This window comes from Triturus cristatus, chromosome 4_2 (assembly GCF_964204655.1).
Source record: "Triturus cristatus chromosome 4_2, aTriCri1.1, whole genome shotgun sequence".
Lineage (NCBI taxonomy): Eukaryota > Metazoa > Chordata > Amphibia > Caudata > Salamandridae > Triturus > Triturus cristatus.
This window is the reverse complement of record NC_140586.1, coordinates 675,915,155-675,937,377: the sequence shown is the minus strand read 5'-3', so window position 1 is coordinate 675,937,377 and position 22,223 is coordinate 675,915,155. Positions and strand designations below refer to the sequence as shown.

At 41.5% G+C, this 22,223-nt stretch overlaps 1 long non-coding RNA gene across 2 annotated transcripts in view; it reads left to right on the top strand.

Moving 5' to 3' along the window:
• Nucleotides 1-5,451: 5,451 nt before the first annotated feature.
• LOC146834887 (uncharacterized) overlaps nucleotides 5,452-22,223 on the top strand; it is a 43,776-nt gene continuing 27,004 nt past the window's right edge. The window contains exon 1 of one of the 2 annotated variants that reach the window (XR_014960347.1): nucleotides 5,452-5,501. This is a non-coding gene — a long non-coding RNA (uncharacterized LOC146834887). Of the gene's footprint in view, nucleotides 5,508-22,223 lie in introns of both variants that reach the window. The other variant, XR_014960348.1, reaches the window with a different exon arrangement.

Sequence of the window (22,223 nt, the reverse complement as noted above, 5' to 3'; positions counted from 1 at the left end):
ACATGAGCAATATTTTTATTTGATACAATCCAAAAAACAGACTGGCACACTCTAACAAAGTACTATGCATAGTGATATGTCATCATGATGCATCTGTAGCTGATTGGATAGCAGACAGACAGTATTAGGTAAGTGAATTGAAATACAATGAAATGCAAAATATGCCATACAGTGGTTCAGTGGTTTAACCGCCATGTTTGCATACCTTAAAAAATATATTGAATGGCATAATTTTCAAGTTCGTTATTAGCTTTGTATAAATCCATCAAGTTATAAAATCATAATCAATAGTTTAATTGATTGCTTAAGTTCTGACCATACGTCTAAATTTCCAAAGGCAGATAATGTTCCCCGTATAAAATAACCAAACTCGGGAGCGATACTAGTGTAACAGTTACGTATTTTGGCCACCATGTTTGTGTGCCTCAAATGGTATATTCGGCGACATGATTTATAAGGTAATCAATGACTTTATACATATCAGTCAAATAATAAGGTCTCAGTTTCTGTCCTATTTCTCTCTGAGTTCAAACCACAAATTTAGATTGTGCAATCCAGATGCTATTCCCCAAACAAGGTTACCAAGCTGGGGCACTGATATTAAACCCCATTATATACTGACTAACCATTAAGGTAAAAACAGTTAAATTCAGTGCATCCCCTTACTAGGTAGTCGATTAGTAGATGCGCATAGTCAGTCTCCCAGTGCAATCCCCTCATTCAGAATCAAACTCGACTCCATTTTCGAGCATGCCTTTATATGGGCTGTAATCAAATAATCAAATGTCCACAGATGGCCTTTCCTCCTTGGTGTCCATCTTGTTATAGACTGTGCATGTATGATAAATGTCATTCGCTTACCTTAAGTGACTAAATTTGTTAGTAACTAATGTTCTATCTATTACAGACTTTTGATATATTATAATTAGTCTTTGTGTTATTTTCGAACATATTGCAAAACGAAGACCTATCCACACATACTTCCAAGTACCCCTTGGTTATACGCATGTGTAGACGTGCACTGGCTGACTGTTATCTTTGGCAGCAATTTTTTAACACCTTCAGCGCGGCGCGGATTTCCGCGCCACGCTGAAGGTTCCGTGCGCGGGCGGGGCCGTGACGGAGCGGTTCCGTCATGCGCACAGCGCGACCGTCGCGCATGACGGAACCGCTCCGTCATGCGCGTCGAAGGGGTTAATGGGCTTTACGTATATAATGATCGTTGTTCATTTCCTTCATAACAACGAGTATGGAAACAGCCTACTCCTATGGAAATCAACTTAGTTGTTATTTTTGACTTGCCATCTCATATTAATTGCGCATATAATGTGTATAACAGTTATTGTTCATTTCAATTGAAACAAATACGTATGTGGGCGGCTTACTCCAATGATAGTCAGCTTAAAGTATTCATAGGGTGTAGCTTTTATGATGGACGACCATCTTGCTATGAGTTTTATGTGTGCGCCAACCATCATTCCTTTCAAATTAGACAGATTCATATTTTATCATTTTTAATGTTATATCACATCTCTAATGTGCCTACATATAAGTTCAGGCCCAATAAACATAATGATCACAAAGCACAGCCGCATCATAAACAACTTCGTATGATAACACAGTTATGGACCCAAGATGCTATTTGTTAGGCAATCAGCTAAAAAAGTAGATTGGTGACAGCTATATTCCATTGAAAACGAATCAGTCATATTAGCAATATCATTGTATATGTACATTGGCCATAGTCCTTTAGTGGATTGATAATAAACAAACTTAAAATCAATTGATCAGAAGTAACCCGGTATAGAGTGATAGCATCCTCAGGTATCCTATGTCCTTGTGGGGTGTACGTGGATATCGGAATGATATTACACACATTTTGTGATTACAAAAAATAGTGAAGCTCCGCACTACTGTTGAGGCCCTGATCAACAGTCCTTAATCGGCGTATCCATCTTGCCTCTGCTTGGCGTATGTTTTGGATATAGCAATCTATTCAATTGCATGGAACCAAATATTACTTTTGTCCGGGTGATCTTGTTGGATGTGTGTTGCAATAGGGCACCTCTCATCACAATGTTTGATCGCCCTTACATTACATGTTCCTGTATTCATATTTTTAGGCATCGTGAGCTGCTCCCTACGTATATTTTATTGCAGGCACATCCAATTACATACACTGTATGAGTGGTGTTACAGTTGATAAAGGACAAAACCTGGTAGTTGACATCAGTATTATATTTGAATTCCATAACTTTGTTCTTACCTGGCTGATAGACTGAGCAGTTTCAACACACATGGAAATTCTTTGGGTTTTTCAGGCAACCAGTTTGTTAATCGATATTCATGATCTTTACCTTTCACATAACTTGGGCATAGTTTCTGTTTGATGGTGTTTCCCTTACGATATAATACTTTAGGTTTATGTGATATTGTGCCTTCCGGTATTGTGTACGATTTCAGAATGTGCCAGTTCTTGTGCAGTATATTGAAAATATGACTGCTGTACAAGTTGTATTGTGTAATAAATAGCACTTCTCCCTTTGTTTTGGAGTTATTCTTCCTACTTTGCCCAGGAATTCCACCTCCTGCTCGAGTTTTTTCTCCATCTAGGTGTGTGGCTCTCATCTCAGCTTTCTCAAGGCACTGGTTGTTATATCCACAATCCGTGAAGTTCTCTTTGATACTTTTTAGATTGTTGTAAAAGCATTTATCCTCACTACAGTTCCTACGTGCTCTTACCATCTCACCAAATGGTATGGCATTTATTGCTGATTGTGGATGCGCACTTGAGGCATGTAAGACACTGTTACAGGCTGTTTGTTTTCTGAAGATGTCACTGTGAATGTTCCCCTGTTTGGTGTATAGTTTAAGATCTAAAAATTCCACCTATTTTTTTGTCATACTTTATGCAGATGCATCACGATGACATTTCACTATGCATAGTACTTTGTTAGAATGTGCCAGTCCGTTTTCGGATTGTATCAAATAAAAATATTGCTCATGTCCTCTTATAGGCTTCTCTTGGATATATAACATGTTGTTTTTGGCATCTCTGTAATTTAAAATCTCAACTTATGGTTAAGTTGGATTTTAAATTATAATTAAATTGAATTTAGAAAATTGGCATTTTCATACTTTAGCCATTTGGTGCCTAACCCTGTCTCTGATTACTTGTCTGAGGTGGGTGACAGCTGGGCTATGTGTGTTCCCCCTAGACAGCCACACATAATTGGAGCTTAGGTGTGACCTGATGGGCCATCATGGGAGGATGGGTGGGAGGAGCTGGACCCAGCCTCACTTAGACCTGAATAGGCTGTGTCCTTCCCCCACACAAAGGGCTGCACACACCCTTGTAGTGAGTCTGGAGCCAGAGCAGGAAAGGCAGGGCCATGTGCACCTCAAAGCCCTGTCTTTGAAGTCTCCCTCACTTCAATGGCTATGCTGGGTATAAGTACTGGACCTCTGACACCAGCAGTTCAGTACACTTCTGCACCTTTGAAGAGTCTATCAGGAAGAAGGACTGCTGTGCTGCTGAAGGACTGACACTCGACTGGACAGCTGTTTTGCTGGACTCCTGCCTAGCTGTGCTGCCTGCTGCCCTCTTGACTAGGTGAGAAGGACTGGACATGCAGCACTTGAACCCAGAGTGACTCCAAGGGCTAGTTGGGTAGCTTCCTGATTTGGAGCCTCAGGGGCATAAAAGACTTCCAACCACTCTACCCCTACACCTGGACTCTGCCATCTGTGAGTCTGCACTGCCAAGTACTGCCACCCCTGTCCTGGACCCTTGGAAGTGTACCTAATTTGTTTTGCTCCAGCAAAACTGATGCATCCCCTGTCGAACTGATGCATTGCTGTGACTGTAGGGTTCGGAACTGATGCATCACCTCTACTGTGGCCAACATATCACTGCTGCTGCATGGATTGAGCCTGGTGCATTACATTCAGAACTGCCACTGCACAACACTTTTCCCGGCGCAGGCAGCCCTGATGATGAAACTCCACATTGCTGCTTCCCTGCTCATTGAAGCCGAAGCATTGCCTCAACTGCACAAAGCATCCTCGACACCGATCTTCTCATCTTAAGTCCCTTTGAGAGGATCCTCAATGTTGAAGCATCAGGATCTTGCACTGCAGCCTCACCGTATCTCGGAACTGGCACATCGCCTCTGCTGTGCGAGGCTTCTTTGATCCGAACCCATGCAATGCAATGCTCCACAACCTCGAATTAAGGAACTTTTATTCAACGGGCCTAACTGGGTCCCTCTATCCGGTCCACACTCCATCGCAGTCGGTGTGAAAAGTTGTGACTTTGTCTTGGGCTTGTGCTGCCAGATATCCCATTTTGGGGCTTTATGTTTCTTAGGCCTATTTTCATTTAAACTCCTTAAAAATCAATATCACAAGTTCTACTCATTGGATTTGTTACGTTTTTGGTCTTGTTTTTTTTCCCGTCAGAACTATTTTTCCAACTTGGTGTGGTTTCTTTTTGTCTGGTGTTTTCACTGTTTTACTGTTTGAAGTACTGCACAAATACTTCACACACTGCCTCTAAGATAGGCCTGACTGCTCTGTGCCAAGCTACCAGAGGGTGAGCAAAGGTTAATTCAGGAGTTCCTCAAATTTACCTTGACTAGGATTGTGGTTGCTGTTTGACTAAGGCTTAACCCCAGTCAATCAACAACCCAAATTCTAACAGATCAAGATATACTGCATCACTTCATTGGACATACATATTGAATGGCTTCTACAAATGTAACATCATGAATACATTACGACACATTGAATAAAATGTTATTGTGCAGTTAAAGATTTGTTCAATATAAAGTATGTCAAGGCATGGTAAGTAACACAGGGATGCATGTGCGTGTGGTCGCAATGCCATACAAAACAAAAAGGGCTGAAATATATTTGACACAGCAAAACATTGGAACACTGGGGCATGTGAAAAACATGTGTCAGGAAGGACTTTGGTAACCAGGGCTATGTTTTGAGATTTTAGCTGTCGATACTGTGCAATCATTTATATACTTCTTAACATGTGAGCAAACACTATATTCCAAAACAAGACAGGCACAAATAATACCTGCATACGTGATTTCCTGTTTCATTTAGACTTTTGGCATTTCTACAATGGTTCCTTTATGCAATCAGACTCTAAATCCTAGGATCATGCAGCAGGAACACATATCGGTATAGCTCCAGCATACATTCTAGTGTACTTGTGCACAAACACCTGAGTATATATAATGAAACAAAAATGACATCTTCTATTTTTTCTTACTTCTTCACAGACACAATTTACTGTTGCAGACTAACATTTTCAATGCCTACCTCTTGTAATGGCATCTTGTCATCACTAGCCCGCTCCCTGTTATTGATGATGTTCCTGAAAATGATGGTTATGATTATCCTACATGGAAATCCGATGGAGGGGACGGGATCCTGATCAACTCTGTCTTCATTTTCAAGGACATGGCAGCATCGCCAATGGACAGGTAGAGGTAATCTTTGATTCTCATGTAGTGCCTTGTCCACAATTAGATGCCGTGCAAAGGGATGTTCATGCTATCATTTAGAGTATAAATCGAGCGCTTAATGCTGCAAGACATGGTGGTCATGGAAGATCTTCTTTCTTCTGACTTGCTCTCAAAACTTTGTCCAGACTATCAGATTTCTGAACGCCATTAAGTGAACATTTGATGACAGAAGCTTATTTTAGGCCCATTAGTGTATTTTACAAACCTGTCTGGAAGATGCTGAGGCATTTTGGCCGATCAACTAAGACGTAAAATGTCTCTCTTTTCTTTCTTATTTCCTTGAATAAAGCAGGCTGGTTCAGAAAGAATAATAACCATATAACATTTTATAAGAGGGCATGAGAGAGTGGCCGAAAACTGTCTAGAGTGGTACAGGCTAGAGTTACAAGCAGCATGGTCAAACTACCCTCAGTCCATTTGTGTCTGACAACCAGCAGAAGGGCAAACAATTGTATCTTTCTGAGAAGGTTGGGAGGCAGTACGAACAGCAAATTTCCAGCAAAATCTTTACTACAAACAAGGGATGATGAGGGTAATTATAGGGCCCTCAACAAACATTCAGAAGTCTGGAAACTGACAGACACATAATGGTCAAAACCTTTAAATAGGGGGTCCTCTCCTTAAGGTATGAGAGAGATAATGGCATTAAACCAGCTCAGCCAGATGTCTGGTCCCTTTGTTATGTTATGTTTTGATTGCATGGCACAATGCAAGGTTGGTTGTGATTTCGGTATATATATGCATGTGTGTATGAATTCATAAAGGCCTCTTCCAGCAGCGGTCAATGTGTATTTTCCGTGACTACCTGTAAAATGGCCTTCGTTTTCAAGTTCCTACCACCTTAATTCAACTTTCTCAAGGAGTGTGAAACTTTGAGTCTCCTTCTTGCTATTAACATCACCATCCTTTGGATGGTGACTCGATTTTTTTATTCACATTTGCCGATATATAGTGAGTGCCTCTGTTTCTACGCATGCGCAGACCGGGAAGCGCTACGTTGGTAATGTTTGTGATTTTTTGGGGAGTGGATCCCGACTTTGGATCAAAAACAGCTGAGCCTGTTGCCAGCTGTAAGTCTTTTGTCTAGCGCTATCCTTGTGGGTATTGCTACCTTAGACTCAGACCATGAAGCACTACTTTGGTAATGTTTGTGATTTTTTTTCCTTTTTATTTTTCCAAACTTGATTATCTGTAGTGTGTAAATTATTCAGCACATAATTTATCATTTGCGGATTGGTTCCAGACTTTCGATCAAAAACCGCTGAGCCTGCGGCCAGACGTGAGTCTTTTGTGTAGCTCTATCCTTGAGAGTAGTGCTATTTTAGTCGCTGGGACTTTTGCTCTCTCACCGTATTGCCGGGGAGTGACATACAGACAGGGTTAATATGATTGACTGGTAGGGGCAATGAGGCTATTTCTTTAGGAAGCCTAACTCTTTTAAACTTTTCCCTTTCACGCCTCCCACTCTTCCCCCACACCCTCCCCATCCCCACCTCTTTCTCCTTGTAAACAAATTCCTTGTTGTCTGGTCCCTTGTGCTCTGAACTACAATTGGGTCAAGTAGGAAAATTGTACCGATCCTTACACTGGCACTGAATTTGAGGCTTGTGCTGGCATATGAATTAATCTTTTTGTCGGTAGGTCATTTATCAACTTTTCAGGCATTGGGTGTTTTCTTACCGATTGTAGTTAGTGATTGCACTGAAGCGTCTTTATCTATTGTTGTTTAGGACTTCTGATGCAGTCCCCTTATACATTCCTTCTGAGAATGGTTATCTGGGAATATACAAGTAGGTTATCTGGTGATTTTTTTGGCATTCGGTGATTATGGATTTAAGTACTTTTGTCCATGGTTGGTGTTTGTCCCTTGGTGATGGAGGTTATTGAGTGAATTATTATTCACTCTTTTTTCTTTTAATATTTGGATTTATTTCACGGTGGCTGACCTTTTCATATACCATTTTGGTTGGTTTCTATTGGAATTTTTATGCACAATAGTTTTGTTTTGTGTTATGCTGCCAATCACTGAAACAGTATTTTTGTTTGTGGTACCCTTTTATAAGTAGTTCTCTTTTTTAATTTCAGATTTTTTTGATTGGATGCTCTTTTAACATTTGCTCTTTCCTGATGTTGACCTTGAAAATAATATAGGTCAAAACGCTGTTGACGCCTGTCCATGACAAATATTTACAAAGAAGCATTGATTGCCATTGTCTGTTCTTGTTACTTGTTGGCCTGATTCCTGTTTTAAAATCTTGTTTCCTTTTTCCCAATGTTTTCTTGGTTACACTGTATATTATTTATTGAGTGATACGTTTTGTGTAATTATGTGAGCACCATGGTTTTGTATTGTTCCTTTATATTTTTTACCTCAGTAAAAATATGTTTTTGTAATAATTTCTGTGCTTGGTACCCCTTTAAGACAGATATTCATCTGTGTTTTCATGTGATTGATTGTTTTAATTGCCGATTGTGAATATTTTCCTCGAATTCTTGTAGCTATAATAATATTTAAAAAAATACAGTAAGCTGGAGTCATGGATTCAATGACCCAGGAGACTTACTGTGTTTTTTTATTTTGCTGGGGGCTGCTGTGCTCCCTGCAGCCCACCAAAATATTCAAAAAAAGGTTGGTGGTGCCCCTGCACGTTCTAGGGGAACCACCAGGATGAAAAAACATAATTCAGAAAAGCCCACGCAAGATATTTTGGGGGACTCTTTACTGGAGCAGTGAATAATAAATGAGCGAATGCTCATTGCACAAGATATTTCCGCACTCACAAACAACATGAAGTCCAGCTAGCAGTTACTATACACACAACATGTACTTGACATACACAAAGGGATGTCAGCTCAGGGTCCATGTTATACATTTTCCAAACACTATGGATTCAAAACAATGTATGCTGCCACCACTGTTTATTGTGCATGTCCCAGGGACACAGAATTCAGAGACGGGTTCTCGGTCTCATATTTAACTTTAGGTCTAGGCTTCAGAGCAGGGGCGGCTCCTCCGTTATGGCGGAGGAGCGTTGCCCCCCCGCAGAAAGCCAGCAGAGGGAAAGGACGAAAATAAAATGATAATAAAACATTTTTATTATCATTTTATTTTCCGTCCTGCAGGCTGAAACTGCAAGCCGAGGGAGGGGCGTGGCCACCTAAACTGATGCTGCAGTTGAAACACCAGGGAGGAGGGTGAGTGGTGGGCACTGGCAAGTGCTCATGACAGTTTGGCCGTTCCTCTGGGGCCGCCCAAACCGTCATGTGCCCCAGGGCTTTCTCCACCTAGCTGCATTGTACAGCAGGGTGAAGAAACCAACACAGGCTCACAGTCTATGTCTAAGAGCCGAACCGAGGCGCTCAGAACAATCCCAGCACCGCTCACATGCTGGGAATAGCATTCCCAGCATGTAAGCAGTCCAGGGAATTGGGATTGAGAGCTGGGAGTCTGTGCAGTATGCAGCAATTCCTGAATGCCTGGGCGGCGAGGATCGGGAGGAGGCCGTTCTGAGCAGGTAAGTGCATTTTTCTTTCTTTATATATATAATTTTTTGTGTTCCGCCGACTCACTACTTTGCAAAACGAGTGCCTGCTCCTGCTTCAGAGGGCACAGAAGACTTTGTAACTGATACTATAAAGTCAGGATACCAAATTCACTCACATTTGGGTAACTCACAGCAAGGGGGCATGTAGGGAACATTCCTGGACTATCACAATGCTATTTTCTGACTACTGAGGGTCATGGTTTTCCTTTGTTTGTTTTCTGTAAAACTTAATTTAAACGTGTGACTCTCCCAAAACATTTGGATCATCCTAATTAAAGAGACTTTGCATTGCATAATGATCATCATCAAGGAGCCATCCAAAGCCTTGATCACAAACCTAGACAAACTGTATGCAGAGATTCCAGGTGGGTTGAGTGACACACACCAGCTATGGTCTCCACATAAAATTCCTGGCACCGATTCGCTCAACATTGTGTGTTGCTCAGGAATTCTTGTGCAGAATTCTACAAAGAACTCCGTATCCTGGGGAGTTTAACACAGACATGTACCCCCTACTCTGAGCAGCTGGCTATTGTCTGTAGGACCTCTGTGGTGAGAGGGGAGCTGGAGGGAGAGATGAAGGTCCGGTAAAGCAAGGGGAGATTGTCATCCTGGTGGGACATCATTAAATGCCTCTGCGGTGTCTCGGATTTGGCCAAGATACTGGTCCAGGCTGCAATGAAGCCCTCTACTGAAGAGAATTCACTAGACATATTTTCCAGCCCATAAAATCTGGTCTGCTGTTTCCACATGTGAAAAATATGAGTGTGGAAGCACTGGACTATTGACCATAGTGAGGAGCATAGGTCCATATGGGAATGCCACTCCGTACTGCTTGTAATACGGGCCCAAGACATTATTGCAGAATACATGATAATATATAACTTCATTCATTCATTCATTCATAGCAGTGCATTGAAGACCTTGTGCTAATAATCACTTTGCCCATTTAAGTAAAACGCTGCATTGTCAGAAAGCTGTAACAGTCAGAGACTGAGGCGGCTGCACACAGCAGTGAGGGAAGAAACACCTGCTTGGCCTTGATCAGCAGTGTCTTGAGCTTCAGGCAGTCTCACATATCGAATATTCTCAAATGATGACAGTTGTTTCCATGCAGTCTGTCTACTCTCAACCCTCCAGCAAATTCCTCGCATGACAGACAGTGTAGTCAAAGCAGTGAAATAAGAATACGGTCTGGATGCCCCAAGGCGCTACTTACACTCCTTACAATGTGTGGCAATGTGAACCCAACCACACAAGGCCTGCTGGGATTTTGTGCAACTCATAACAACCTTCCATCTGACAACTGTGATAGTGTAACTGCGGCAGTTGCTGAGGCTATGTTTGTTGTCACAAAGATATAATTCTCTGAAAACGTGTACCACGCTTCTTTTTAAGGATTTCCATTCTGCCGGGGGGAACCACCCTATGAAAGAAGATCTGTCCACGTGCATACATTCTTTACACACATTCAAAATCTATGGAACACGAAGTGACACCATGCCTTATTTTTTCCGTAAATTACTGAGAAAGCTTCATGTTTAACCAATTACTATGTGATATCTGTATCAGATTCGGCGGTGACTGTCTGGAAAATATAAGATATGTGGGGAAAAAATTGAATGTGTTCTTTGCAAAAGTATACAAAACCACTAAACTATACGTTTTACTCGTCAGTATATACCAGCGTGGCACTTTCCTTCCTACTGTGTCTCCATCTTATAAAATACAGACACCGCATGCCAGGCTTTTCCAGGAACGTTTGTGGAAAGTTAGGATATAATAAGGAAACTTTAGTTGGATATGAATTACATATGATCCACTGTGGTTGGGAACACCAATAATTATTTCCTGAGGAATGCTCCCGTAAGCGCTACTGTTCACAGTGACATTCCTCCACTCTCAGATTGAACCTGTTCCTTCCCTTACGTTTTTATTCAGGGTTTCTAAGCTGCTTCTTCTGTCTCTTTGCAATCGAACTGAACCCTTTGTGAAAGGCATCTAGAGGAACGTGTGGGACGTGCATGAGGGGTTCATTCAAGTCGATCCCCAAATAATCCATTACCAGGGACATTTTTATTAAAAACAGGCCCCTTCTTAAAACACTTTCAACTCAATCAGGTGTAACATTCACCATTCCGTCCTCTGGGACGTTGTTAGCATCTGTAGAGCACGAGGTGGCTGTCCTTGCTTGTCTATCAACAACAGTTGAGTTGAAATAGAGAAGGCGGTAATGAGAGAGCGAAGGTAATTATAGAGAAGAAGAGGTAGGTGTAGCAAATGAGAGGTGGGTAGAAATAGTAAGACAATGAAGGTTGTGAAGTAGGGTTAAAAAGGTCAAAAGAGAGTAGGTAAGGCAGCGGAATATTGGTGAGGTAAATTGAGAGGTTGGGTAGTGAGAAAGGGAGAGAGATATCGGGCAGAGAGTGAGGTAAAGTGAGGGTTGAGATGCAAATAAAGGTGATGTGTACAGAAATGGAGAGAGAGCTTGAGAGGTTAGGTCAAGAGAATAGTGAATCTGCAAGAGAGGTTAAGTACATAGAGAAGAGCTATAGAGAGGGGCGAAGGAATAGAGCACCAAGGTACAGAGAGAGACTTGAGGTAGAGAAATATTTGATGTACAGAGAGGGGGAGAGAGGTGGAGGCATAGAGGTAGACACAATGACGTAGATAGATAGATGATGTGAGAGACAGGTAGCGGTAGGTAGGAGATTGAGGAAGACGTAGGTGAGGGAGGAAAAGTAGACAGTAGAATGAGTCGGGCTAGGTACTTAAAGCTATAGAGGTAGAGAGAGAGAGGAAGAGAGAGAGAGAGAGAAAGAGAGAGACAAAATGGAAGACAATAGGTAAAGTAGACAGAAATAAAGAAAGATTACTTGTTAAGTTGAATTTCCTCTGTCTGCCTGAGAGTGTGAGTGCTGAGCTTCTAAATTAAAATAATTATCTGTTTTATTTAGATAAACTTTACCCAATCCCCTTGCCCCTGCAAGGTGGTGACCCAGGCCAATCACCCACTTAGCCCAGCTCTGTCTATATTGCCTTATATGTTTGTACAAAGTCATAAATAATTACTTTTGCATGAAGCGACTTACAGGGGGAGTGGGAGAGGGAGTTGGATCATTAACTTTAACATGATAACAATGTGGCAAAATGTTTATACACAATATGTATTGAGCACTCGATGTCTGAAATATAACTAAGCAAAACCCCAATAAAATCTGTTTAAAAAATAAATAAATAATAATCATTACTTTTGCTGAAACTTGTTGTAGAGTTGACAGCCACCAGACCCCTATGAGAACATTTTAAGGTTTATCTTAGTTGTGGTAGCAGAAGGTAGGTTAATTTGTGAATTTGCCTTTCACAAAGCCAGTGAGATTGGTTGGCCTAGAAGACATTTTGGTTACTGCACAGAATGCTAGGAGCATCTCTCTGTGATAAATCTCACATTAGCAGCCCAATCATTTTAAAAGACAGTTTCCATAGTTGAATAACCATGCTCTGTGCTCCAGGAGGAAATTTCTAATTCAAAGAATGATCAGGAAACAGAAACACTAGACTCCAAGGAATGTAATACATCCTCCAAAACACCAAAAGGACTTGAGGATTTTAATTGTTTGAGCCCTATTTATTTACAAATGTCTAAGAATTGATACCTTAAGCATTCAATGTAATTATCATTAGCCATTAAACATCAGGACAGATGTGCCGTCTACTGAAAAAGAAGAGAAATTAGCTCTTTGCTCTTTGCTGAAGGAAACCTTCCACATTGAAATGGGCTACTGACATCAGGATCTCTGCCTGGTGGAGGAGATGAGAGCATTACTCTAATTTACTGGAATAGGTTCAAACCCATTCCTCATCTTTCAATCCTTTGATGATATCAGTGGCCCAGATTGTCCATGGAGTCAAGTGATGCTAGATTACATTTTTATCAACCACCTTCCAAAGGCGGAAAGACCTCTTTAGAATATCTTGCTGATGGTTTGCCATACCCTGAACCCCCAAAAGCTGACTAACTCAACCCCTTTAGGGTATCCAATTATTTCACCTTTACTCACCCTCCCTGGTGCCACAATTCCTAGATGCTGTGTGTAGTCCAGACTGGCCATTGAGATCATGTGACAGTTGGTCCTTTTACACCGTTTGGAATGTCTTGCTGCCCGATTGTCCCAGTTGCGACTCCCAGGAGTGGATTCCCTCCCCCAGCTTTTGAGCACCACACACTCACCCCTTCATTTATGTCTTACTTTTCCTAATCTTCTAATCACTTGATGGTGATTCTGGTTCGGTTTGGCTATCGTAATTATTTCGACTAAATGATCAGGATAGCCAAACCGAACCAGAACTGTTCTCATATGCAGGGTTTGCAGGGTATTATAATATTCGAGTCTGAGTGGAGTGCGAAATTAATGAAGGGAGATGGCCTTTGCTGTCATCTGTCTGGCCCAGGAAGCACCCAGGATCCCAACTTCTGCTTCCGATGTGTTCTATCATTCTCACGCCACCTTTACTCGCTAAATGGCTGTTTGACAAAAATACACCACAAAATACACCACTCTGGGAGATGAAGGGGTCAAGAAGCACAATTCTAGGTGTCAATCTTACCTACTTCCTTAATCTCCTCTTATTTTTTCTTCTTCTTCTCTCGAATAGAAGCAGGTGCATCTTCAGATTTGGATGGCTCATATGAATAGATCGTTTTGGTTATTATATATATATGATTCCAACCATTCAAACTTTGCCTTTGGCCACACTCAGAGAATAAGTGGAAAAGATACATTATTCTGGGTGTCAATATTGCAATTGTCCTTATAACTTGCCTACACATCGTAACTGCTGTAGAATATTCCAATTTGTTTGTGTATTTTACATTTCATATGTCATAAGTTTAAATGCATTATATTAAGTTAAATTCCAATAGGTATAATAAATTGGATGATAGCACCTTTTTAATGATCAGGATTCATGATATTTTTTTTATTTTTTTTTATAAATTGTGATTGCAAGTACTTTTATGATCTTATGTGTAAGATCGAATAAAGGATTTGAATTGAAAAGTTAAATTCCAATTTATTTATTTGTCTTTGATTATTTACAATCCATTAACACATTGAAAAACATTTAACACATCTAAAACATAGGACGTCGATGCTTTATCATACAGAATATAAAAATAAATATACACCAGACACCCGTGCCGTGTCATCACTTTACATATTATTCACCCAAAGTGCAAAATAAAAGGCATACGTTACACACCACTTTCCTTACCAAGCCATCTCTCTACCACATTTACCTTGAAAATAAATAACTGAGCAACAAAATTCGCATTAGATCTCAGGAATTGTGCCTACTGAAAGCCTTTCATTTTGAGAATGTGGGTGGGGGCTCAAAGATCAATATAAACAACAAAGGAACTTATTGGGCATGTCAGTTTTCAATATTTGACCTCAGACCTGCCTATTCTTTTCTTATCAACTATCTGGTAAACTCTACGTAGTCTTGACAGCTCAGCATGATGAAGCTGCATAGCCAGGGCTTATTTTGTAAAAAACAAGTCCTGGGGCTCAAAGGTACGCTCTGAAGCCTGTGATCAGCACTTTTGAATGTCATCATGCTGAATACCAAGACTTCAAAATCATGATTCCACCTCAAGCCTATTAAATCCACCAACAAGCACACCCTTCCTCTTTATCTCACTCTTGCAGGATCTTTTTCATCTCTTCTTTCTCCTGTTGTCGCAGATTTTCCTTCTTCCCTCGTGTTGTGTTTTTCTTTCTCTTGCTCTGGATCAAAAGTCTGATTTTGAGAAATAAGTGCTGGTCCCAGTATAGACTAAGTACTCCGCGAACCCTTTTGGTCTTGACCACAGTCATCAAACTGAGAAGAGGATACGTTGAAGCCCTCCTTTTCAGTGATTTATCATACAATAACAATCCGTTGTTATTCATAATAGTCAAGAGTAACTGGGGTAAACAAAAGGGCATATTACCTGCCAGCTTCATGAAGTATGTGAAGTACTACTATAGTAGTGTTAGTCATGTACTAGAAAATTCTATTCACTAACCTACAGGGGGAGTCCTCGGCCTCTATTATCTTTTTTAGTAGACATGCTGTCACAGTGACGGTAATCTCCACATTTGTAAGCCTAGTAGTAAATGTGGGAAGAAGGAGGAGGAAGAGTTGGAAAATAGGGAATACTTATTTCAAAATGAGAGACATTTAGCAAAAAGTAAGACGGGGTTAAGGAATTGAAGGCCATAGGCCGAAGCCTATTGTTTAACACAAACTACATTTTTAAAGTTACCACAGCCCTAAAGGTGACAAAGCAATGGTAAAAGTACTCCAGCCCAACCTCAGAGTAAGGTAATCACCACAAATGGCCACTCACAGGGGTTCAACAGACACCCATAAGAAATAATTGATGCAGGGACTTAAAATAACAACTAATAGGAAAAAATGATGAATACATACAATTATTTTGACTTCTAATATATATACATATAAATGTATATATATATATATATATTTTCCAAACAAAGTTGATCCTTCCGGATCGTGGGGGACCCGAGAAAAGTGGCGCACAGGCCGGCAGAGCGTACCGGCTATCAAGTTTCACCAAAGTTACAATCCATGCGCTCTCAGGACAATGAAACTCCGTTCAGATGGTATTCTGCAGAAGTGTTTATTACACTACGCGTTTCGACTGCGTCCGTAGCCTTGCTCACGTGTAAAGTGCACAAATAGAATGGTAACTTTTGAAACATGGTGAGTTGCATAAACATGAAAGATGGACAATCATGACAAACGTGTTACTGGCGGCCATATTGTCGTGGAAAAATCATCAATATAGTGAATACATAGATTACTTTGTAAGCGCATTACTGTGATAAATGCACACACTGCAATAACATAACAATCTCACTAGAGCAGACAAAATATAAATTAATAAATTGTCTAGCAAGTGCTGGAAATAATAAAATGCAGGCAATCCTACGCGCTCAGAATAGAGATGCCACTGTGAACTAACATGTCCCTTGAACTTCTCCCTCGTCTGTTTGTTATATTAGGCCTGTCAGGGATGGTGTCACCAATTATATTGTCCCAGTTTTTTGACAGAATGCGTTTGATGGTGTTGGAATCTGAATTGTACGTCATGATAATTCTTGTACTGTCCTCACCTATATCTGTTTCCGATATTCTAGTATCGGAAATGGTCTGTGCTCTGTTCACCCCATCTGCTCTGTCTTTGGCTTTTTTGAGCACCCAGCTGGGATATCCTCTTATTTTGAAGCGCTCAATCATTGCTTTACACTCATGCAGGTATGCTTCTTCAGTGTTACAGTTCCATTTCGCCCTCAGCAGCTCTCCATAAGGGATGCTCCACTTAAGGGCTTCCGGATGGCTGCTGAAGGCGTGAAGTATTTTAATACCCGTGGTAGACTTCCTGAACAAAGCAGACTGTACTTGATTCTGCTTTATTTCGAGGCTGACATCAAAGTATTCTGCTTTAGTTTAACTAATGCTGCCTGTGAGTAGTATATTGCGGTCATTTTTGATGAGTTTTTTTATAAACTCACTGGCATCATGTTCAGAACCTCTCCAGATAATGAACAAGTCATCGATGTACCTAAGCCACATCGTGACATGTTCATAATCCAGAGTGTAATCCAGATTGGCAAAAATCTCCTCCTTCCAGCGTCCCATGAACAGGTTGGCAAAACTGGGAGCAAAGCATGATCCCATCGCTGTTCCTGTGGTCTGCCTATAGAGGGTGCCATCAAACATGAAAATGTTGTTTTTAAGGCAATACTCTGTCATCTCTAGTATCATTTGACTATGGTCACGGAATCTGACTGGTCTTGTATTTAGAAAATGCAGGCACGCGTCTAGACCTTGTTGGTGATCGATGATTGTGTTCAGAGAATGCACATCAAGTATGATGAACAAAAAATCATCCTCCCACTGGATAGCCTGTATTTTACTCAGGAAATCCTTGGTATCCCTGATGTAGCTTGGGAGTTTCATGACAAAGTCCCTAAGAAAATGATCGACGTATTTGGATACATGTTCTGCTACACTCCCTCTAGAAAATACAATTGGGCGCCCAGGAGGTCTTATGGGGTCTTTGTGTATCTTAGGCAGTAAGTATAATACTGGAAGTTTAGGGTGGTCTTTTTTGAGGTAACAGAACTCTTCCCATTCCAGGATCCCCTTGTCTTTCCATGTGGTAAGTTTTTCCCAAATGGTGATGATACTGATATTATATGTATCAATGGAAATAGGCATATAAAATCTGGTGTCATTGAGCTGGCGCAAAGCTTCAGTGATGCATTGTTCTCTGCCTAGGATGACAACATTGTTGCCTTTGTCTGCAGGACGGATGACAATATCGTCATCTTCTGTAAGAGATTTTAATGTCTGCCTTTGATCATAAGTAAGATTCCTGTCTCGTCTGTTGATCTTATTCGACTTTTGTCTGTAATTACTAAATGCTCTGCTGATACACTGTCGTGAAACGTGTCAATGTTGTCATGTGGGAGAGTAGGTAAAAAAGTCGACTTAAGTCTAAAGTCCGTCTAAGCGGAGGTGTTGTAAACTACATCCAGCTCCACAAGGACTTGTGTTGTACTGATCTCATTGTTGGTAATGTCAACATCATGTTCTAACTCGATCATCGTGACTAAGGTGTCAATGTCTCCTATACTATGATTGTCATCACGAGTAGTGTTGTTACTGCCTGCTTTCTTGTTACATCCTAGTCTCTTTAGTTTGTGCCACTTTTTCAATTTCAGTTTTCTAACATATTTTAACAGATCTATTCTAGCATAGGTATAATTGAAAGGAGAGGAAGGGCAGAAAGAGAGTCCTATGCAGAGTGTCTGTTTTTCTGTATAGCATTTGCCAATAGATAGTTATAGTTAGGACCAAAGATTCCATAGGAAAAGTAATTTTTGGTTTGCCAATAACTTTGGCGCCACTGGACGAATCTTCACGAACCTTTTGAAAAAAACTTCCCCTTTTTGGTTCAGCTGCTGTGTTGAAGGTTTTGGGGTGATCTGCCAAGCGGGTTCGAGAAAAAAGGGGTGTCCCAAAATGTGTTTTGCCCATGTTATGTCTATGGGGAATTTTCATTTTTTTAACACGACTACAACCTGAACGGCAGAACGGAATTACATCAAATTTGCCAGAAAGCTAGATGTTGGTCCAGAAAGCATGGAATCCAGTTCAGTAGTTTCACGGATATCAAAGTTTAAAAAAATACAGATATCTGGGGATGCGAGTCCTTGCAGTGGACTATAACATTCCTGTAACCTTTGGTTTTTTCAGTGAATTTATGTATATTCACAGAAAAAACATAAAGGTTAGATGGACATTATAGTTAGGCTCACATTTCACTTGTAAAAAACCATTGAAATTCAGCTGTTATAGCTTACTTACGCCCCCACATTGCACTGCTTATGATCTCACATATTCCATCACTCATGACATGGTCAGGGACATCACTCATGACATCATTGATTACATCACTGATGGCATCATCCAGTGCGTGTAAACATTTCATAAATGTTTCTGAGAGTGAAAAATATATACTAACCTACTCCATTAGTTAAATTATCTTTTTGTAGTACTAATGAGTGCTACTGTTTCTAATATATGTCAGCTGAGTGGCACTGTCTGTATCAGGGTGGGAGTGGGTGACTGAGTGGCTGTTTGGGTGTGTAAGTGGCTGTATGTGTGAAAAAGTAGGGGTGTGAGTAGCTGTATGGGTGAGTAAATGCCTGTGTGAGTGCCTGTAAGGGTGGGTAGGTATGTGTGTGAGTGGCTGTATCAGTGACTGTGGTGGCTGTGTGAGTGGCTCTGTGGTTGGATGAGTGTATGTGAATAGCTGTATGGGTGACTGAGTGGCTGTGTGAATGGCTCTATGGGTGAGTTACTGGGTGTGAAAGTGGATGCATGGGTAAGTGAGTGGCTGTTTGACTGGGTGTATGGATAAGTGATTGAGTGTGTGAGTGGCTGTTTTGCACAGTAAGTATGTGTGTAAGTGGCTGTATAGACGAGTGAGTGGGTGTGTGAATGATTGCATTGATATGTGAATGGGTATGGCTATGTAAGTGGTTTTGTAGATGAGTGAATGGATGTGTGAGTAGCTGTATGGGGAGTGAGTTGCTCTGTTAATAGCTGAATGGCTGAGTGAGTAGCTGTATGGGTGAGTAAGTGATTGTGTGAGTGGCTGTGTGGGTGTGCAAATGGCTATGTGAGTGGTTGTATGGGTGTGTGAGCAAGTGTGTGAATAGCTGTATGGATCTCTGAGTGTGAGTGGTTTTGTGAGTGTGTGAATGGCTCTATGGGTATGTGAATGGCTCTATGGGTATGTGAATGGCTGTGTAGGTGAGTGAGTGGTTGTGTGAGTGGCTGTATGAGTAAGTGAGTGATTGTGTGTCAGTAGTTGCATGGGTGTCTAAATGAGTACATGAGTGAGTGTGTACATTTATTTAGTTAGGAGTTTTTAATAAAGCAAATCACTCACACCTAAAGGGATATCGTGGAACTGTAAGATGAAATCCCACAACAAGGTCTCTACATGCCAAGGATCCCTAATCCAACAACAGAAATGTTTTGAATTTCTTCCTAAATTGAAGGTGGTCCTCAGTGAAGCAGTGGGCCAAAGGTAGCGAATTCCATTGGAGTTCTGCCAAAATTCGAGAATGATCTTCCAACTGATCTAGTTTTCCTTATTCTTGTGGACTTCACTAAAGCTAGGTTACCTGACCTCAAATTCCGAACCGGCCTAGTAAATTCAACTATGGCCCATGATATTTCCAGGCCTACGTTATACAAAGCCTTGTGGGCTTCCCATAAAAGTTTAAAACTGGCTCTCTTCTGGACTGGAAGCCAGTGTAAAGCTGCTAGGCAATCTGTCTGTATTACAAATTAGTTTGGCCACAGCATTTTGGATCACCTGCAATCTTGTGAACAAGTAGTCTGCCATGCCTACAGAAAAAGGCATTACCATACTCCAAGCAACTAGTGATCATGGCCTGGACTATGGTTATCCTCCAAACAATCAGGATCCTGTTGAACAATAGTAATTTAAGAATGCCAAAGCACTTGCAGCAGATGCTTTTGATATGTTCTTGACATTCAAAGTGGATCATCCACATTCACCCCCAGGTTCTTAGCAGACTTTTTGGGGGTCGGCAAATCTCCTAACAAGACAGGCCACCAGGGAGCATCCCAGAATAAATAAGTGTATGCGAGGTTGTATGGGGATGTGAGTAGGCATGTGAGTGTGTCCATGGATGATGTTATCAGTTATGCCATGTGAGATGTCATCAATGATGTTATCAAGAGTGATGTGAGGTCATAAGCAGGGCATTGTGGGGGCATAAGGTGCAGTTAGCTCAGGTGACTAAAACTGCTGATTTTCAATGGTTTTGTAACAGTGAAATCTGGGCCTAACTATAACGTCCCTCTAACTTTAGCTTTTTTCAGTTAATTTTGAAGGTTTATTAAATTTTATTTCCTAACTATAACATCCCTGTGACCTTTTTTTTTAGTGAATTTCCATGTTTTTTAAAATGTTATTTCCCATATATAATGCCCCTTTATCCTTTGTTTTTTTTGGTGAATTGTGAGATTTTTAAATGTTTTATTTACTAACTGTAATCTGTAACCTTTGAGACTGTGTGTGTGAGTGACTGTATGGATAGGTGAGTGGGTGCTTGAGTCTCTGAGTGGGTGGGTGAGTAAGTGGGTGTGTGATTGTCTGAGTGGGCTTGTGAGTAGTGTAAGTATCAGAGTGGGTCTGTGAGTAGGTCCGCAAGTGTCTGAGTAGGTCAGGGATTGGGCGCGAAAGTCTGTGAGTGGGTCTGTGAGTGGGTGCACAAGTGCCTGAGTGGGTCTGTGAGTGGGTGCGTAAGTATCTGAGTGGGTGTGTGAGACTCTCAGTGGGTCTGTGAGTGGGTGAATAAGTATATGAATGGATCTGTGAGTGAGTGCATTAGTGTCTTAGTGTTTCTGTCAGTGGTTGCATGAGCGTATGAGTGGGTCTGTCAGTGGGTGCACAGTAAAAAAGTAGGGGGGCTCAAGGGAGCAGGTCCTCAGGCCAGGTCCCCTGTGATGGTCCTCCTGGACAGCTTAAATGCAGTCTGATACTCTCTTATGCCTTCGGTTTTGTACCTCATCTGCTTATTTTCTCCTCGTTGTACTGCCTCTTCTTTGCTCACTCCTACTTTCTATGTTGCCTCTTTCTGCTCATTCTGCCTGTTATTTTGCCTCTTTCTGCTTGTTCCTGAACTTCATTCTGCTTCTTGCTGCTCATTTCTGACCTCTATTTTGCCTCTTGATGCTTGTTTCTCACCTTTATTTTGCCTCTTGTTGCTTGTTTCTCACCTCTATTTTGCCCATTTCTGCTCGCTTCTGACCTTTATTCTGCCTCTTTCTGCTAGTTTTTAAAACTTTATATTGCTGCTTTCTGCTTGTTGCTGACCTTTATTCTGCCTTTTTCTGCTCATTTCTGACCTTCATCTTTCCTCATTCTCCTCTTTGCAGATCTAAAATCTGCCTCTTTTTGCTGATTTCTCACATTTATCTTGCCTCTTTCTCCTAGTTTCTGACCTTAATTCTGCCTCTTTCTGCTCACTTCTCATGTTTCCCAGGGACCTCAGGGGAGCCTCAAGGCCCCCGCAGTCCAAGCCGGCTCCACGCCACCTGTGGGAACTGGCATTGCTGCTGCATGCAGGGAGCTGCTGAAAATGCAGCTCCCAGCATGCAAGATCAATACTTTCATATCTTTCCCTGTCTGCATGTCTTGTGGGCAGGGAAAGAGAAAAAACCTCCACTTTCAGTGTGTGAGAGCATTTTAACAGTTGGAACCAGAGTGTTTGCTTTGGCTTGGTGGGAGCTGTCAGCTCCATCCAAGCAAAAGCGAACTGCTATGTCCCGGTGGTGGGCACCCCGGGACGTAGCAGGAGCTGACCTGGGGGGCGCGGGTCCTCAGGGCCATGTATGGCTGCAGGAAGGGGGGCCACATGGCCCTCCACCTTTACTTTTCAGGGCCATCCCCAGGGAGGGGGTGGTCCCCGGGGCCCTATGTGGCCCGGTAGGGGGCTGCACGGCTCCTCTCCTT